Source organism: Anthonomus grandis, chromosome 24 (genome assembly GCF_022605725.1).
Source record: "Anthonomus grandis grandis chromosome 24, icAntGran1.3, whole genome shotgun sequence".
Taxonomy (NCBI): Eukaryota; Metazoa; Arthropoda; class Insecta; order Coleoptera; family Curculionidae; genus Anthonomus; species Anthonomus grandis.
The window spans coordinates 2,788,084-2,807,279 of NC_065569.1; positions in this window are offsets into that span (position 1 = coordinate 2,788,084).

Consider the following 19,196-nt stretch of genomic DNA (forward strand, 5'->3'; position numbering starts at 1 on the left):
GGTGTTTTCCCGGAGTCTGTCATTCCAGTTCCCAAAGAGCAAAACACAAAAAAACATAGTGAATTTCGACCTATTAACAGAGTTCCGATCTACGAAAAGCTACTATAGAAATGTGCGTTAACTCTTTCAAGGGCCCTGGTGTACAAAATGTACCACCTTAATGCATGCTCTAGTTAGGCGGTGGTACATATTTAGCACCACTGGTATAAAATTTATTTACGAATGGAGCAGTGGTTTAGTTTATGAACCACCATTAGAAATAAGTTGTTTACGTCCTTATAAAGAAGTGCGCCTTGCGGTAACGGCGCCGGACATAGAGCCACTGCCTGAAAAATAAATTAAGGTTATAATTAAGTTGTCAAGAGTGTAAACTAACTGTGAGTGAGAGGAAGACTAAAAAAGTAAGTATATTTGTATATTTGCGTTGTAATTATATTATAAAGCTATTTTCTTATGATGGAGACTGAATATTTATTTGAAAAAATCCTGTAATATTTGATATCTGTCTGGTACTCTATGCGTACCACCGCACACATTAGGTTTTTTATTTTTTGCGACAGCTTTTTTTTATTTTCAGGTTCCAACATGTCCGACTTGCCATTTAAGTTGGTTAACATGACGCAAGATGATCTATTCGCTGAAATAGAGAATATTTATTTAGAAATAGAACAAAATCATGCAGTCGCTGAAGAAATTCCTTCTGATAGCGAATCATTAGCCAGTAACAAGGGCGAAGAAGAAAGCGACACGGAAGCAACCATCGGAAATAATGTGCTAATATATTCAAGTAGTGACTCTGAAGATGATTTGCCTTTGATAACAATTGCTAGAAAAATTCAAACAGCTGCATTTGCCACACCTGCTGGCAGAAAACCTCCAATTTGGTCTAATGTGGAAACTCCTGCTTCACCTCCAGATTTTGCTGCTCAGTCTGGTTTAGCTGATTGCGTGACGAATATGATAGATCCAACTCCGTGCAAACTGTTTCAGCTGTTTTTTTCTGAGAATTTCATAAAAGATATGGTTTTTGAAACAAATTTGTATGCTCAACAAAAGTTTAGCAAGCATAAACCAACCGATGTTCGCGAAATAAAAACATTTTTGGGGTTGAATTTACTTATGGGCATAAAGCGCCTTCCGAGTTATAGGGACCATTGGTCCAGTGCGCCAGATCTTCATGACTCTTATGTAAGTAATCTAATGTCAGTGAAGCGTTTTAGTTGGCTGCTTGGTAACTTTCACTTGAACGACAATTCACTGATGGCAAAAAAAGGGGAAGCAAATTACGACAAACTATATAAAGTAAGGCCATTGTTGATTTCTATGGCAGAGGCTTTTGGCAAATGTATGCTGCCAAGTCGTGAAGTTGCCATAGATGAATCTATGATAAAATTTAAAGGGAGAAGCTCCCTCAAACAATATATGCCAAAGAAGCCCACTAAAAGAGGGTATAAAGTGTGGGTACTGGCAGATAAAAACGGATATTGTCTAAAATTTGATATTTATACAGGAAAGCCAAGTGGTAATGCCGAGAAGAACTTAGGGTCAAGAGTTGTCAAACAGCTATGTGAAGGGCTAGAAAATAAAAACCACCTTGTCTACTTTGACAATTTTTTTAACGGGGTAGAACTTATGGAAGATCTAAAGAATATGAATATACATGCCTGCGGCACTGTTAATTCTTCTAGGCGACATATACCGAATTTTAAAGCTGATAAGAACATGAAAAGAGGTGAAATGGAGTGGTTTACGAGCAATAGTGATTTATCGGTCATTAAATGGAAGGATAAGCGTTCCGTTTTTCTTTTGTCCAACTTCCACGATCCACGTGATATGCTTGAAGTGAACCGGAAAGAAAAGGATGGATCAATTACCAAAGTACCCTGTCCCAAGGCACTTGCTGACTACAATGCAAATATGAATTTTGTTGACAAGTTCGACCAAAATTTGTCTTACTACAAAATAGATCGAAAAAGTCATAAATGGTGGCATCGAATTTTCTTTTTTTTTCTGGACGCTGCAGTTGTTAATGCTTTTGTATTATATAAGGGACTGCAGCTTCCACCTCTTTCTATGAAAGATTTCCGACGAAGTATAATAGAAGGACTTGTAGCAGAAGCTCTGGTGGCTAGAAAAAGATCTGCTTCAAGTTTTGAAACTATTGCTATAAAGAAAAATAAACCATATGTTTCCGAAGAAGTCCGATTTGAAGGTTCGACACATCAACCTGAACGTGGTACTCGACGTCGATGTGCTAACTGTAGCACCAAAAAGAACCAAGTCAGAACGGAATGGGTTTGCAGCGTTTGCAACGTGCCTCTCTGCTTAACTAAAAATAAAACATGTTTTCAAGACTTTCATAGAAATAAATAAGAACGGGGCAGTGGTACATATATAGCACCAGTTGTTTTTTCACATTTATGTACAAAATAATAAGTAAAAATAAAAAATAAACAAAGTTACTAGTATTATTTATGTTCTTAAGTTATAGTTTACAGAAAAATAAACATAATAAGAAAAAAAAAATCTGTGCCCAAATAAAGAATAAAAATTTTAAATTTGTTGCCCCTGAAAGAGTTAAAGAACAATTAGTGCAGTTTTGTGACAAAAACTAAATAATAGTGCCCAACCAATCAGCTTTTCGTGAAAATCACTCTTGCGAGTCTGCAGTTGTAAATATTTGTGATAAATTTCTTAAAGCTATAGATTCTGACAACTACGTTTTGGCTGTTTCTCTGGACTTTAAAAGAGCCTCCGAGACCATAAATAGCGATATTTTGTAAAAAAAATTAAAAAGCATAGGTGTAAAACACAATGCTCTAAAATGGTTTAAATCTTATTTGTCCAACAGAGTTCAAAAAGTTAAATATAATAATTTTTTATTGAATATCTAATAGCTAATTACGGCGTACCACAGGGAACAGTGTTGGGCCCATTACTGTTTTTGTTGTACATAAATGACATAGTAAGACTAACAAAAAAATATTCTGTAGTTTTATTTGTAGACGATACCATGTTATATATTATTGGTAAAAACTTAAAACAAACTATAGCGGACATAAATGATGAACTTAAAAATCTATTTTGCTGGCTTTGTAAAAACAAATTAAGTTTAAATACCACTAAATCTAAATTCTGCATATTTGCAAAAAAATCTAAAACAAGTTCACTAGATGTGCAAAGCATTGCTATAACAATAAACGGTGAAAGATTGATGTACGACGAAAATATTAAGTACTTGGGAACAATTCTGGACTCAAATTTAAATTTTCATTCACACGCTTATTACATTATGATGAAGTTTTCAAAAAAAATCGGATTTATAAACAGAGTAGGCCAAAATTTATCACTTTATGCTAAACTTTCTTTATACAATGCCATTGCACTACCTCATATACAATTTTGTTCAACATTATTATATAATTTGCCTCAGTATAAAATCAACCAAATTGAGAAAATTCAAAATCGAGCCATGAGAACGATATTAAAATGCAACCGATACACACCTATTAAAATTATGTTAAATGTTTTAAATATGTTATCTGTTCAATAAAGGATTGCTTTTAATTAATTTATATTTAAATTAAAGCAAGGTCTTTTGCCAAAATATTTGCCAATATAACTGATAAATTATCAATTTTTCGAGACGTGCATAATTATAACACAAGAAACTGTACTGATTTTATTTTAGTTAATAGATGTAATACCAACCAATTGCTAAATTCTATTCTTTGCAAAGGCTTTAGTGAGTTTAATAAATTACCAAATGATATAAAAGTTTGTAATAGTGTTAACCTCTTCAAAAGGCTACTAAGGGAATACGTCTTAACAAAATATTAATGTTAGTATAACCACAAAAATGTAATTTTTCCCGATTATGACAGATTTTTATTTTATTTTTTATTTTCTGTAAATAGGTAATATGTAAATGATTATTTTGTATTCTTAATTATACTGTAAAATTGTGTATGGATGTAAAATAAACTAAACAAGCTTTGTATTTATATATTTAATTTTGATATGTCATGTAGCATTTTTGCTAAATAAAGATTATTATTATTATTATTATTATTATTATCATAGCAGTTTATATTTCCCCAAAATTGAGCATTGCACATGCTAAATTTTGTTTGGAAGAGATTATTGATCAACAAAGTGATATCCTAATCATGGGTGATTTTAATCAAGATATTATCAATCAAAATGAAAATGGTTTGAAAAATTGTTTAATATCTAAAGGTTTAAGTTGCAAATTGAGTATTGGCGAATCAACTACAAAATCAAAAACTCAAATTGATTAGCTTTTTAGTAATTTTAATAAATTGAGTTACAATATTTATAATACTGTGTATAGTCACCATAAATCACTAGTGGTTAGTATTTCTGATAAAGGTTTTCTTCCTAAGCAGGTAAAAAACGTTGATAAAAATAAACAATCAAGAAAAGGCTCTACTGAACTAAAATTTAATACCAAGCAAATGCAAATTTTACCAACACAAAATTCATTGGCTATCTCTACTTACCAAAGTGTAGAATATAATAATGATAATATGGTAGTAGATATTAGTTCCGATGACGAAAACAACCCCAACCTATTTACTAAACCGCCTGCTTTATTAAATACCGATATGGTTTCATGTTATGCAAATAGCATCGTACAGTCATTTTTATGTTTACCTGAATTTCGCTTTTCCATTTCAAAGCAAAATACAGCGCTAAACAGTATTCTAAATGATATTATGCTGACCAAAATTAATTCCACATTAAAAGTTCGACAATTGGTGTCTGGTCGAAATGGTGAAAATTTTGCTGTAAATCAACAAATGGACGCTCAATCATTTTGTCAATCTTTAATCAGAGGATTAGATGCAGATGATTTTAGCATTTTCATAAAAGCTAATGGTCATGAACTTTTAAATTGTCAAAACTGTAATATTAATATGAATGAAAATGAACAATTAATATACACTCATTTTCTTTATTTTCCTGAAAACTGTGGCAATTTAATTGATTTTAATTCAATGTTAATGCTAAAAGACTCTGATAGATTATGCCCATACTGTAATGTGTTATTTGTGGTTATTTGCCATAAATATGTGGTAGTATGTCTTCAGAGTATTGGCCCTCAAGGGAATAAGATAAATACTAAATTTTACAATTTTGCTTCTGAAAGTGTTAATTTGGATGATCAAATATTCCGAGTAAAAAGTGTTGTTAAGCATCAGAATAAGGTCTGATGATGCTTTATTAGCGAAACGTGTCACCTGATTAATTAAAAAGACATTTTGAGACTGAGACTTAGTTTTCATTTTTTCTCTATTATACATCTATAGTTAATTATAACGATCAATGGTGGAAATGTGATGATAATCGCATAACTAGAATGTCTGGGTTTGATAACACTTTGGAAGATGTATACTTATTGCTCTTAGAAAAATGTTAAATTTTCTTAAAATACTAGGACAAACCTATTTAACATAAACAAAATTACAAATGAGCAAAGCAATATTCAAATAGTATGAGCAGTGAGTTTTGCATTGCAAGCAAATAGAACATCAGTTTACTCACACTTCTAGCTCAACATGCATCCAGGGGTTATCCGGCCCGACTGTAACCAAAACTCTTGAGTCTTGACGCACTTCGATTCAGATATTAGGTTATGATCTCCCCTTCCCCCAAAAGATTTCACTACGTGATATCTTTATATATTAGAGTCATATTATGCGATAAGTGATTAAAACTAGCTTAATGGCCAATTTGTTATAATGCATGTAATTACTTATTGCAATGGGTGGCGGATTTTTCATTCGGCAACTCTTTGCTTAATCCCTAAAAATGCACAGGTCATGAAGGTAAATTGATTTTATTTTTTTTGGCACAAACCGTTCTCCGGACAGAAAAAAGTGAAGAGGTGGTTTTTGTTAGAAACTTGTGGAAAATTATAAAAATAATTTTTATTGTGAAAAAAGCAGAAACGTAACGTTCTTTTTAGTTGAATAAAAAATGACATTTTTTACTTTCAACACACTGTATTTCGGAAGCCAAGCATTTTTCGACCAATGTTTATATAGACTTTATGCATTAATTTTAAAAGGTCTATCGAATCTTAAAGTTATAAACAATAAACTGAAACATCCTGTATATCAATTATCATTTTCATAAAAAACAGATTAACTAAATCATAAAATCGAGAGATATTGTTTTATTTTAGTTTAAATTATTTATTTTAAAAATATAGGTATGTAGGTACTTAAGTTTAAACTAAAGGTCTACAGAATAGGCTTCTACATACATACCAATTAATGCTTTATATTTTTATATTTTGCCACTTACTTTTTGTTTTCTTTTATGCTTTAATGCCGACTTATTCCCTTATTATCTTTACCAGAGTTTGAACTATTTTTTAAATTGTAGAAATAAATATTTTATCTACAACTATTAAGTACTTGTAAACATAAGTAATACATTAACTTTGACAACTTCATTGAGAACCTAATTGGTCTATTACTCCACTGTAGACCATCTAGGTGACAGGTGATATTAAAAATATCAACACATTCTTAAACTAAAAAAGTATATTGTATACCTACATATTATAAGTGTAAAGTTGTAGATAAAATATCGTATTTAACACGCGTACAATGGCTGTGACTAATAATAGCCATTATTACACACTAGATAAATAAAATACTGTTATTATTATTATGCTAGTACTAATATCGTCGGTTAAGATGCAATAGCTCGTAACCCACACTTTTTGCAAAAATGAGATTTTGTTACCATTATATTTGTGGCATGGCATATTATGCATATGCAATATCTCTACATATGCGGCTTACGAGGTATTGCCGTTTAAAGCAAAACATCGCATCCCACAGTGACAGGTGTATTGAAGTGGCTTACGAGGTTTTGACATTGTTTGTCATAAACAAAAGTAACCCACACTGTGTTTGTTTTGTGTGTTGTTCGTGTTTTAATTTAAATGTGTTTTAAAATGAATAACGCATTTAATTATAATGTACGTAAACGAAGTAAATTACTTGTTGAAATGTGTTTACCATCTACAGGTGAGTGCCCAATTAGTTTTAGTTTATTAATTTGTAAGTTAAAAAGGTGACTCTTGAAATAATGTACATAGGGGGACTAACAAATAAAAAAAAAGTGTATGGAGCGTTTACAACTCATAAAACCTTTGGGGTTGATTGACAGAGGTCTGATGTAATGATGTAAAGCTAATAAATGGCTAAAGCCTAAGCTACTTAATACTGGCAACGTTGGCCATTTTTTATGTCAAATTCTGAAAAGGCACACCAAGTTAAGTATTTTGGTTTGTGTAAGAGAAAATTGTTTTTTTTTTCAGAAGGTAAATCCACTGAGGTAAATGAATCTGCTTCTAGTAGTTCAGGAGAAAATCAACCGATTGTGCTAGTAACTGTGCCGCCAGATGAATAAGTTGGCCATTATGAAAAAGAGTATCCAATAGAGCAATCAAATCTTGCAGAATTATTTGCAAAGTTTTGAAGACATTATGGAGAATGAGACGATAGCTACTCAACCTACTGTCGATTCCGTTACAGAATTCTTTTTAGACGCGAACAATCTAAGAGAAGAATTATATACCTTAGAAAGTGAAACTTGCAATATTTCGCAGTCACATAGTGTAATCGACATACCATTTAGTGATGTACCAAACAATACAAATTTGGAGATTATGGAGGACGAAACGGATGATAATAAAAGACTAAACAGCCCCAGGTTAGGAGACATGCAGACCGAGGAAGAAGCATCAGCTATGATATCAGAAAGAAACAATGAATCAGATTTGGAGAGCGACTCAAGTTACCAAGAAGAAAATGAACAACATGAAGACGGTGGATCAAGTAGCGGTAATGTAGAAAATGTGACTAAAAACGTAAAAGAAAACCTTTAAAACAACTATGGAAGAGGGAAAAAAATAGAATTCTTCGCCAGAAAGGACAAAAATATACCGGATTTAAAAAAGACGGCGAGACCAAAAAATACAAACAAATTGCCCCTAAAGCTGAAAGAATAATGTGATTCCAATCTTTGTAAAAATAGTAAACTACGTTCCTGTTCAAATATTTTCGAAGAGAAAAGAAGGCAGCTTTTTGAAAAGTTTTGGAAAATGACTTGGGATCAGCGAAAAGTTTATGTGGTTAATAATGTAGCTCTGTTAGCTGTTAAAAGAAGATACACAAAAAATGAAAATTCGTCGAGAAACTTTTCGATGTTTTATAGTTTAACAATAGATGGCCAGAAAACGAATGTCTGCAAAAAACTTTTCTTGTCTACTCCATATCTAGGAGAATTTTAAGTAAGCTCATGGGTTAAAAAGGCTGAACATGGTATGCATGAATCAAAAGTTGGCAAGAATGAGAATAGGGCTGCTCACTTAAGCAAAAAGAAAAATAGTGATAAGGAATTTTTAAATCAGTTTTTTGATGAATTGTCTTTCTTGCCATCTCATATTGTCGTCAAACATCATCTAACTTGTACTTGGACCAAAATGTGCCATCAAAAATGGCTTTATTTAGGGCGTATCTTTCAAGATGTGAAACTGAAAATAAAAAATCTATGAGTCGAAAAACTTTCGATGACCTGTTTCAAGAAAAAAATCTTGCCATTAATCAGCCGAAAAAAGATAGGTGCGATCTTTGTTGCCAGTATGAAGTAGGAAATTTAGAAGAAGGACTTTATGCGATACACATTGCTAAAAGAAATAGAGCAAGACAAGAAAAGGCGAATGATATAAAATTGGCCGATAGTGAAAAGGCAGTACTGTTGATGATGGACTTGCAAGCTGTAAAAGTACGCCCCAGTTTGAATGCTAGTTCTTTGTACTATAAAATAAAATTATGCTGTTACAATTTTACAAATATGAACATAAAAACTAAGCATGTAATGTGTTACTGGTTTAGTGAAGTCGAAAGTGACCTTTCAGCTTCCACGCTTGCGTCTTTGGTCGTTGACTACATTTCGAGATTCACTAACAACAGCAAGCAAATTATTATTTACAGTGATGGGTGCACCTACTAAAATAGGAACAATATCATGGCCAATGCTCTTCTTTTTTTATCAGCAACCAAAAATATTATTATTCAACAGAAGTACCTTGAGCGTGGGCATACGCAAATGCAATGTGATTCTGTTCATAGTAGAATTGAGACTAAAATCAAAGAAACTAAAGAGATTTACCTTCCTTCGACTTATTTGTCAATTACACGAGATGTTCGCAGAAATCCATTTCCTTATTGTGCGGAATGGGTATATTACGACTTATTCCGTGACTCTTCTGTAAAGGTCAATCAAATGTATGGTAGTATAAGACCAGGAAGCAAAAATGTTACGGATATCCGAGCAATAAAATACACCTCTGAAGGAATAATTTTCTAGAAACTAAATTTTGATGATTCATGGACTGAGCTCCCCCAACGGCGATGCCGAAAAGAAGTCTGCCTTATTTGGCCGCCACTAAATTTGACTAAGAAGAAAATAAAAGCTCAAAAGTTTAAACATCTCCACGAACTTAAATCAGTTATTCCTGTAGATTGCCACGCCTTTTATGAGAATTTGAGTCACATGTAGGTTTAGTTGGTTCTGATTTTCCTATTCTTGCTAAAAATTATATTTTTTTGCATTTTAATAGTGACATCTTTATTTCAAGCCCCTTAGATGGACCTAACTTACATAATTCTGTTAACCCACATTTGGTCAACATTTAATTCGAGCAATATCTCGTTACCCCACTTAAATAGCTCAAAATCATTATTTTTCTTTTTACGATCATACAGTTATTTTTTTTGTTAAATATCCAGGATTTATTGGTTTAAGGTACCGTCGCCACTCACGTGTAGTTAGTTTCTTCTCCTTTAAAAAAATGTTCATGGGGGTTACGAGCTATTGCATCTCAATCGACGATATGCTGCCGAATCAATTTTTTAAATTCTATGAACGTCGTATGTAGGTACGTCGCGCTGCTACTACAGGGTGTTTATAATCTTTCGACGAGGCTGCTCGCATAATTAGGATCACTCTTCCTTACAAGTGGATTGATCTTCTAATTTTAACCGCATAGGCTGGGTAATCGTGCGCACGGCAAGATTTCATTTAATCTTGTTCTTAATTTTACAATATATTTTTTGGTACTAATTGATTCGCTCGCCTTATAGTACACAAAATGAAGAACATCTGAGCCAAATTGCAAATTTTTATACGACATATTTACTAAAATACCAAGGTTTTTTCATAGGTGCGCACAATTCACCGACTCTCCCCTAAATGAGCAAATTATAGAGTATCATCACTGTTTTTTCCATAGTATTAGTTGTAAACTCTGGAGAAAGCAGTCAACCAACAACTGTTAAGATATCTGGAATCGTCTGGACTAATCAGCGATCATCAATACGGCTTCCGAAAGCTTAGATCCACCGGCGATCTTCTGGCCTACGTCACACACTTGTGGACGGAGGCCATGGAGAAGCACGGCGAGTCCCGCTCAGTCGCTCTTGACATTTCCAAGGCATTTGACAGAGTGTGGCATGAGGGACTACTAACCAAGCTCTCCTCAATCGGCATACAAAACTCATTATTGAATTGGATCAAAAGTTTTCTTGAACAACGAACAATCCAAGTAGCCGTCGATGGATACCTCTTCGACAAATTTAATATTAACGCTGGAGTCCCTCAAGGATGCATTCTATCCCCCACCCTTTTCTTGGTATATATCAACGATTTGCTAGGAACCACTGTCAATCCAATCTACAGCTTTGCAGACGATAGCACACTTATTTCCACATTTAAATCCGCCAAACCAACGACAGCCGCAAGTTCTCAGAATCTTAGGCAGCAACAAGTAGCTTCAACCAACAACGATATTAGAGCAATCTTGGAGTGGGGCGATAACAATTTGGTCAATTTTAACGCTAAAAAAAACGCAGGCTGCAGTATTTACGATGAAGACTAACCTTGGTGGCCCGGAGCTGGTTATGGCAGGGAAAACATTGCCAATGAAATCATCTTTACATCTTCTAGGAGTCGAGGTCACCAACAGTGTGTCCTGGCATGACCAACGTTGCCGAGGTCGCCAGGGCGGCTTCCAAAAAACTCGGAATGCTTTTCAAAACCAAAAAAACTGTATACACCAGAACAGCTGCTGACTCTTTATAAGGCTCAAATACGCCCTTCCCTCGAGTATTGCTCGCATGTCTAGAGCTCTGCACCCAAGCATAGTTTAAACCTGCTGGACTCTATACAGAAGAGAGCTATTCGTCTTATCGACAAACCAGAACTGACAAAGAGTCTGGATAGTCTGGAGCACAGAAGAAAGGTGGCTGATCTCTGTTTATTCTACCGTTATTATCACGGTAAGTGCTCCTCTGAGCTGGCAGAGCTGATTCCACCCAGGGCTGTTCCGGCAAGAAGGACGCGTCTAGCAGTTGCGACTCATCAACATCGAGTCCACCTGCCTACCCCAAGGACGTCGCTGTATCGGGACTCATTCATCTGGAGAACATCTTCTTTGTGGAACGGGCTTCCACCTCACATATTTCCCGACGCATACAACCTACAGCGATTCAAGATAAATGCCCACAAATATCTTCGCGCAAGCACCACTCCAAGAGTGACATAGGACATTCCTATTGTGCTTGTGTTTACCATAAAAAAAAAAAACTCACATAAAGTCCCTACTTAATTTAATCCGGTTATGACTATCTACGGAATTAGAAGTTAAATTCTTTATCGTAAACATTTAACGAGTTTAACGTCAATCCTGTTAGAGAAGGGCAAGTTAATTTAATAAGAATTAACTTGTGTACTGTAACTTATATACTTAATACACTTAAAGTCTAGATTCAGCTCAACATTTAAGAGGATTATTCACCCATAAATTTCTGTTTCCTGGATAACTTTTTTATTTTACAATATTTTTTAATGCGGTTTTCACTAATAAAATGTACATATTTTTGTCAAGAGTTGATAGGTGCCAGTTTTTTTGATTTCTAAAATTTTGATTTTTTATTTAAAAATCAAAAGGATAAATAAAAAAATCTTTCCATACGTCTCTAGATACATCGATTTTAGAAACATTATATTAAAAAATCATTTCAAAAAAATTAATAATAAACCTGTGAGAATGGAAATACAAAATTCAGGCATTTTTCTTATAATTTCTTGAACCGCCGATAAGTTTAGTATCATATGGCAACAACGTACAGCCGGGCTAGCATGAATCAAATCAAGAAACGCGCGATGCTTTTTCGGCCCGATTTGCGCAAACGGCGGTATCGGCTACTGGTCAATAGTAATTCAATACTATGTAAAATTGAAATTTTGAATTTTTATATTGAGAGTTATTGATCAGAAGTTCAGTTAGAAGTATTTTATTGCGAAGGTGTTCCAATTTTGTGCCTGTTTTTCTTTATACTATTGAGTTCTTTACGTTTATTTTTAAAAAATGGGAAAAAGAACAGACGGAAAGTTAAAAGTTTATTATGCTAAACGGAAAAGTAGTAGGCCAAAAAAGGGTGTTTCTAAATATTTTAGACAAAAAAAGAAGTAACAGTACCAATAGTCCTGTTTCGCCATTACTTCGAAAGACTATTTCAAATAATATTTGAAGGTTAAGGACTGCTATTATAATGGCTGTGATATATAGGAATAAAGAAAATAAGAACTTTATTGATAAGTTACAAAATATTACAAAAGATCTGAAAAACATTCCGTCTTATATGTTTGGGAAACATCGTGAATGTGCATCTCTTGGTTATTTTAAATATGAAAAAAAAGATGACGAAGCAAATTTAATTCCAGAGATGAAAGGCTGTGAGATATTACAAGATTTAGAAGTGTGCTTCAATCGACTTATTCATTACGCTGCAGGTTTATTACAAAATATGGATACCAACATTGCTGAACATTACAATTCCGTAGTATGTAAGTTTGTTGGAGGTAAACGGATAAATTTTTCGAAAAAAGGTTCCTACCATATAAGATGTGAAGCTGCTGCATTATAATTTAATGTTGGGAACGGAGAATATTATGAACAGCTTCACAAATTGTATTCTCAAAAAAATACATCTGGTATTTTAAAAAAAATTATTGAAAGGTTAAGAATGAAAAGGCTGTATTATAAAAATAAGAGACGAAATATTTTTAAAAAAAGAAATAAACCTGTTACATTACCTGATAAGGATTATGGGCTACAAGATGAAGAAGTACTGCAGCCTGATATTGAATCAGATATATTTGAGCAAAAGAAAATGGCCTTCCTTAAGGACCTTGAAAAGACTGAAAAAAAAATTCATGAAATAGAAATAAATACAAGAAGACAAGGAGAAAATCCACTATGGAGCCAAGAGAGAAGCATTAGACTGACAGAGTCTAAATTTGACAATATTTGTAAAATGCTTCCCAAAACAAATTGTCAAAATAAAGTTCGACAGTTGCTTTTTTCAGACTTTCGTGGAAATGAACATACCAAATATGGCACTGAAAAGGAGCCTTTTGCAATAAAGCAATTTAAGGAAGAATTTGGAATGAAAGTCGAAAAGTGTGGCCTTTTTATCGACAAGGAATATTGTGCATCAGCAGCTAACCCTGATGCGTTAGTAGGTTTGGGTTAGTAGGTTTAAGAGGACTAGTTGAAATTAAATGTCCCTCTACTGCTTCTAATATAAGCTCAACAGAAGCTATTGGTAAAAAAAAAATTAAATTTTCAAGCGTGGATGAATACAGTAACATGAAAGTCGAAAGAAATCATGACTATTATTATCAAATTCGCCAGCTTCACATAACGAAAAGAGACTTTTGCTATTTTGTAATTTGGACACCCAAAGGGATGTTGGTAGAACAAGTAAGTGATATTTACTTAATAATTTTTTAATTGAAAAATTAAATCATTTCATTGTTTTAGATTTGGCGAGAAGATTCATTTTGAAAAGAAAAAATGATAGAAAAATTAAAGATTTTTTATTTTAAATGTCTACTGCCTGAAATTATAGATCCTAGGCATAATAGAGGCATGGAAATTCGAAACCCATCTAGAACTTAGATCCCATTTTAAACTATAAATGACAATTTTTATATTACATTTGTTTGATTTTTCAATTTCCACTTCGTTATATTATAATATTTATTTTTGTATATTTACTTTCATAACTAATTCAATATTGTCTTATATTTTATACAGGTTGTTCTAAAACATGTACCTACGTCATTATAAGTAGGTAAGTCCATAAAAACAAAGCAAAAATAAGTAATCTATTTTGTTATTTTGTTAATTATTTTCTCTTTACATAGCACATGTATTTGAAGTTGTTATAGCATGTTGTATTTGAAAGTAAGACACACTTTTTTTTAAATAATTGAACTGTGGGGTTTATTTTATGCCCCTTTGATGAAGCTCACGCGTGTATCTATTATTTTTATTTTTTGTATTCTAATTGCTAAGAACTTTTTTTTGGGCATATTTATATTTAAAAGTCATTAACATTTTATTTTTTTTTTTTACGATATACGATTTTTTTTACGACTCTTTGACAAGAACTCTATCTATAATATATGTATCATACACAAGGTATATATAATATACCTTGTCTTGTTCTTTTTATTAGATTTTTATTATTGCGTTACTACGTTTGATACACACATTGTTAATCTTTAATAATTCTAATTTTAGATACATGTTGTGTGTGTGTTTTTTTCTCACATAATTGAATTTTGTTATATTTAATTCATTTTGTGTTTCTTTATTTTGTAATTTTAATTTAGAATTTTATCTTGATTACTAAAAACTGTTTTAGGTACATCTATTTGAAAGTGATACAAAATTATAAAAAATTTTATATTTCATTCCTTCACTCCCTAAATTTGTGGTTCTAATACCTTGCTATATAAAAACATTTTGTAAATAAATTAAATCCGTTAATTTGAATAGTGAATAAACTGTACTACCAGAAGAACATGAGGATATTTTGATTGAACTGATACAAACATGTTATTTTCTTTACTGAATCATAAGTCGTGAAATACCGAAATACCCGTGCGACTTGTATGTAGGTAAACGCAAAAAAGTCCAACCACTTGCAAACTAAAAAATGCACGAATCGGTTCCTCCCGACGAACCTCGGGTGTCATTGACCCGTCTGCTATGAGACGAACAGCCTTCTGCTTCCTTTATCGATACGTAGTTGCCAAATGCTCGCCTTCCCGATAAAGCGCGTTAAATCCATTTCGAGCAAAGTCACGTGCTGATGATTGCTCTTAAGAGAAGTGGCTGTACGAATTTGATTTTTCGTACTGGACCTCTTAAGTTTAGTGATGGGACTGGCAGGTCATACTAAGTAAATGGTTCTGTGAAATTTCTGTAGAATTATCCTGCAGATAAGATCTTTAATCTCTATATCTAATTCCCATTAGGGTGGTTTTTCTTTCACTCTACCAGATATTGTTTTATTTAATATCACAAATTGCAGTTTATATCAAAACGGAATCGACAATTTATTTTAATATTCCATCCTGATAAGGTCAATTACAACATCAAATTACCTTATTTGTTTTATCAGAAAACATCATAGGACTGTGAGGTAAATGAATCTCAAAAAATATAGAAAACGTCCTACAAAGTGTTACTTGACAGATACCCTACTCAATTCAGGCTCTACACTTTAAAGGCTGGTGTTCATGGTTATTTCATACTATCTGGAAAAATACAAAATAATATCAAATGGTTGACAATTGTTATTCAATTTCCGAACGTTTTAAATGTAGTTTTTCACTTCGGCAATAACCAAAAAGAAAGTCGTCACCTATTATAATACCTAATAACACATCTTACAAAGTGCTTCTGCAAAGATGCCTTACTCAATTCAGGACCTTGCACTTTAAAAGCTGGTGTTTTGGCATTGTATAAACTAATAAACATAATACAGCAGTGATGACCTTATTGATGAAATCAGGCTCACGATTTCAAGTTGGTTTAAATTTTCAAGAGCGTGCATTTTAGATGGGAAAGCGTAAGAGACAAACAATCAATCTTTAACCTTTCGGAATAGATACTTTTTAAAATTTGTCACGCTCTATATATTCGTCACAAAGATAGTGACAAAGTACAAAATTAAAACACAATAAAAATTTTAATGGGAAAATCCTGAAACCGAAGCATTTGATTTTCTGTTATAGGTCTCGGTGTAGAAAATTATCGTCAATACCATTTATATGTATATCCTCCCTATTGATTATCTTCTCATTTATATTTCCTCAATCCAGTAGCCAAGTATTGAACCTATAAGGGTTGAAAAATTAAAACACAAAATCCAGTAGTAACCTTTTATTAGTTTATCCCATTAATAATAAATAAGTGGCAGAATGTTGAATGAACTTTCACAAGCCGAAAATGATACCTGCGTTTGCGGAGAATAATTATTAATAGAAGAGAATAATAATTAATAGTTCAGACGGGACGAAAATATGGTCGCTTCATTGGTGTGCGCTATTCTTTATTTTTGAAGGCAATAAAAAAAATATTGCATAAAAATAAAATGCCTAAAAAACTGCGAAACTGAATTTGGGTATTTAAAAGACTGAAAATAATTTAAGATACTAATTTTAGTAACAGTTTATAAAACGGTTTTCTGCTATAAGAAAATTTCTCTATATACAACTTTTCTAATATCTTTATAGAACACATGTCGGCGCTGTTTTAATGTATTTCTTTTACTCTAGAAGCTTATGGGACCCGGGAGTGAATAGAGGTGCTGGGTAAGGTAAATTAACTATAAAATAGTGAAACAGCATCTGTACTACTTACCTAAATACAACAAGCAGCTACAGGGTCTTTTTGAACAAAATAAAGGTCAAAAAACCTTAAAAAAAATAAAATCGTTCTTGGTTTACTGCTTATCCACTGAGCTAGGGCGATGTTGCCATGTTAACCTACAAATATAAACAAACTACTGAAATTTATTTTTATATGGGAAAAAGGAATGAAGCTATCCAGGTTATATTTCTTTAAATGTTAGATAACTATTTTATTAAAATATACTTCACCGTAAGTAATAAGAAACAAATACGTCTAAAAAGTGTATCCTATATAAGAAGAGAAATCCCGGAAGACATCTATATTTATCTGCCAAAATGATAGCAGTGTTTTCACGTTATAATAGTGAACGGGTTTCACTATTTCTACACAAGCTAATACCCAGCAATGATACCAGCAGATTCTATTAGTATTAAAAAGTATATAGAGGGCTCGTAAATGTTGAGGCACTAAGAGGTAACATCTAGAGTTCCGCAGAAACACACTGCCAATTTTATTGGGAGATGTAAATCTGGTCTTAGGCGCAATATGTTTCTGCAACTTGATGGTTGTCCAGCGCATTTTGCAAGAAATATGCGAGAACCCCTAATTGCAGCATACCCATTGCTGCATTTAGGTGCTAAATGCTGCATTACCATACTTCCTACACTCGATGTATAGAAAGAGGAAGCCTGTTTCTATGGCCAGCCAGGTCACCCGACTTGACCGTTTTAGATTTTTACCTCTGGGGAAGAGTAAAAGACCTCGTTTTTCGGACCAGGCCTACATTCAGAAAATATGATCCTCAGAATTCAAAATGCGATTCATGGTTTGCCTAGAGAGGAAATTGAATGTGTCATCATCTCTACGAGGAAAAAATTGCAGCTACGCGTGAACATAGTGGGGCCCATTTTGGAAATCTAGGACAACACTAGAGCAATTTTTAAAAAAAGCGGTCCAAAATAATCTATTAATATAAATGTATTACATAAAAGAACGCCTCCTCATGGATTTTCGAAAACCTACTTATACTAAGTTTCTTTCTTTAAACGAATATTCATTTAAACACAAGTTTTCTCAATTCGACTAAAGCAATAGGAATCTACGACAATTTTTGTAATTTTAATTTTTTAATGGTTACATTTTTTTAATAAAAAAATTATACATTTACCATGGATTTACAGGCTGTGAAAAACTGCCCACTAATCAACGCCAGCGCAAATAAGAAAAAGACTAACCGTGCACAATTTTACAGTGTATAACTGTAACTTTAACTTTTAACTGTTAAAAAACTGTTAATTATGATGTGTTCAATATGTAATATTTTTTTCCGTTAAAAATCGTTCTAAATTTTCCAAAATTAAAAGCTCGTATGTGCATTTTTTAAGAACTTAACCGCATCGATATCCCGTATCTGCGGTAAATATTAACAAAAGCTTAAAATATTGATTACCCTATATTAGATAAGTTACAAAAAATTTAAAAAATTGAATAATACAATAAATAAAACATGAAATATACTTTAAAATATAAGAATTCGAAATTTTTTCTATTTTATTTTAAAACTACGTTTTTTCAGATACGGGATATTAGAATTAGGCCAGCGAAATATGCGCTCTTCTATTATTTCACGCCAATGCTCTAATACGTAAATATGCGATGCCTTTTTATCCCATGTTATAGAAAGTTACATATTAAAAAAGGTAATATCGTCGCCCAGATGTTAAAACCTCGTAACTCAAAATATATCTATTTTGAGATATGAGGTTTACCGTGACTAGAAAATTGGAAATCCATATTTGATCGATTTTAAAATCAAGGGACTCCATTAGTTAATAAAGATCATGCGCTGTCCTAAATTTAAATTCCTCGTATCTCGCGAAAAGAAAAATTGAGGTGTCAAAACCTTGTATCTCCTTTTGTTTTCATGTAAACACGTGTGTTGGTTTACGCAGCGTTTAGATGGTTTATTTTTATGTGTTTTGATTAAAAATATTGTTAATTAAGGTAAGTACTAATGTTCTAAATAATGTTGTGAGTGTTAAGAATACGGCGTTTTAAATGGTTTCTAATTTTATGATATATAAAGGCAAGTTTAAGTAAATATTATTTTGTAGTTAGGTTGCAAAACTTTAGTTAGAACCATTTTTTACCATAATATGTTACTTAATTATAAATCTCTTATACTAGTTTACAATAATTTATTTAATATTTAATAGGTATTACTATATTATTATGTTAAAAAAATTGAGATACGAGGTTTTTAAACTTACCTACAATATTAAAAAATTAACATATTCAAAATTCAAATTCAAAAACATATCAAACGAACTTACCTGTAAGTGAAGTTCGATATTAATTATATTCCCACCTTTTTCCT